The sequence below is a fragment of the Triticum dicoccoides genome, chromosome 3A, assembly GCF_002162155.2.
Source record: "Triticum dicoccoides isolate Atlit2015 ecotype Zavitan chromosome 3A, WEW_v2.0, whole genome shotgun sequence".
NCBI classification, from domain to species: domain Eukaryota; kingdom Viridiplantae; phylum Streptophyta; class Magnoliopsida; order Poales; family Poaceae; genus Triticum; species Triticum dicoccoides.
Genome location: NC_041384.1, coordinates 696380771 through 696382772, shown reverse-complemented (window position 1 = coordinate 696382772; position 2002 = coordinate 696380771). Strand labels below are relative to the sequence as shown.

Below are 2002 nucleotides of genomic sequence, written 5' to 3'. Positions count from 1 at the left end.
CGTTGAGGAGACACCATTTAGTCAAGCTGTGAGGCATAACCCATCATTCTGGGCCGGCCCATGTGCCGGATGTCTGCCTTTTTGTATCTTTTTGTTTCTTTCCATTTTATTTTAGGTTTCTGTACATTTTCATTTTTCATTTTTCTGATCAGTTTTCACTTTTGTTATTCCATATAGAAACTTTCTTATAAGTAGTTCATGAACATTTTGAATATGTAATAAACATTTATAAGTAAGTGACATTTTTTATTACAATAACTTAGATATAGAAAAATAAAAAATGTACATCTAATCAATTTTATTACATGAGAATTACACTAAACTATTCTGACCTCTTTATTTTATTGTATAAAAACATTTATATAACTGTATGATTTTAAAAAATGAATCCACCATTTTTTCCATTACTTGAAAAATGTGTAGTACACATTTTTAATTACATGAATTTTTAATGGAATAAGAATTTTATAATTACATGAATTTATTATAATAAAATTCATCTTGTGGATCTTGCTATGATCTAATAAAGTTTAAGTAATCCATCATCTCACGCCAATTACTTGGGCACGTCGATGTGCGGTAGAACTACGACGCGATTCACAAAATATGAATGGCGTGCGAGCATGACAACCAGATGGTCTCCTCGTCCCCAATAACCATTTCCAACAAAAAGATGGCTGCATGCCAAATTGCTCGCAAGCTCACTCATTGCGGCAACCTCTTTGCACATGAGGAATAACGTCAGGGTATCCCTATAGAGCAAGCATACTAGGCACGCCAACGTGTCAATGACAAAGCCGAAGCAAGGGACTGCGTCCCATACAATGGGAAGAATCACGGTAAAATCCTTGGCCTTTGCCAAAGTGAGGGAGTAGGGAAGTTTAACAACCCCAGCTCCCGATGGCGAGGTTGGCTAACATCCCGTAGATCATCTCACAACAAAGTATCCCCGGCGGATGGCAAGGTCAGAGACTTCGACACAGTGGTCGAGTGGCACCCTATTGTTGAACCTGGCTAACAAGCATCACCCTTGGCCTGTTGACCTTAGTCCCAATCATGTGTGTCCCGTGGACCAAGAGAACATCAATGTGGATATGAATGGAGCACGAGCGGTCCGTTGGCTTCCAGTGGATAAGCTTTGCAATGCGACTCCCCCATAGCCGAAGAAACGTGTCTTGGTAACCTTCATCGCGTGTGTCCATGGTATCACTTGGTCATAGCACATTTAAAAGCTAAGCGTTTATATATGAACATGTGGGATTTGGGCGGATGGATTGGTGTCCGGTTGTGGATATTTGCCATCTAAGGCATTATCGTACGTGACATTCTTGTAAACAAGAGCACCAAGGTGTGTCCGTCCCAAATATGTCAAACATTTTTAATATACTCTCTACTATTGTACGTGCGTATTCCCCACGGGGATCCATCTGTCTAGAGATCCCCGTGGCATCCCCAAATAGTACTAAGCATGTGATACTAAGTGAAATAGAATGAAATAGAGCCACTTTGGGCTTCCCTATGAAATGAGGCATGGAACGGAGCCACTACGAAGAAATTATGGGAGTTACGAAAGAAGCTTCGGACTCATATTGTTCATGGGTTGAGAGTGGGAGTTGAACTCTAGGAGGTCGAATCCCCCCTTGTTCCTCAGTAGCTCAGTGGTAGAGCGGTCGACTGTTAACTGACTGGTCGTAGGTTCGAATCCTACTTGGGGAGATTTTATTCATTCTTTAATGTAAGAATTTTAATGTAAGAATAAAGAATTGAATTAAAGGGATTGCTTTGACCCTTAGGAGTAGGTAACCCGTTCGCTATCCTTGTTTCTATTTCTATTGCATTCTATCTCATCGTATCACATTCTGTTCTACGATTCCACTTCGACAAAAGGAAAGAGCATACCTAAGTTCAATAACTTTACGTCCGCTATCCCGATCATGATTTTCCTACCCTCAGGGGGAAAGTAAAGGCCCTTCCCCCTTTGGAAGGCTGTGGGCGAGGAGGG

At 41.0% G+C, this 2002-nt stretch overlaps 2 non-coding genes across 2 annotated transcripts in view; one reads left to right on the top strand and one right to left on the bottom strand.

Moving 5' to 3' along the window:
- The first annotated feature begins 1644 nt into the window (after window positions 1-1644).
- Window positions 1645-1716, top strand: TRNAN-GUU. Its single transcript has one exon. It is a non-coding gene; the product is annotated as a tRNA-Asn (tRNA).
- A 273-nt stretch (window positions 1717-1989) lies between these two features.
- Window positions 1990-2002, bottom strand: part of TRNAR-ACG — a 74-nt gene continuing 61 nt past the window's right edge. Inside the window, exon 1 of the tRNA in view lies at window positions 1990-2002. This exon is cut by the window's right edge and continues 61 nt beyond it. This is a non-coding gene — a tRNA (tRNA-Arg).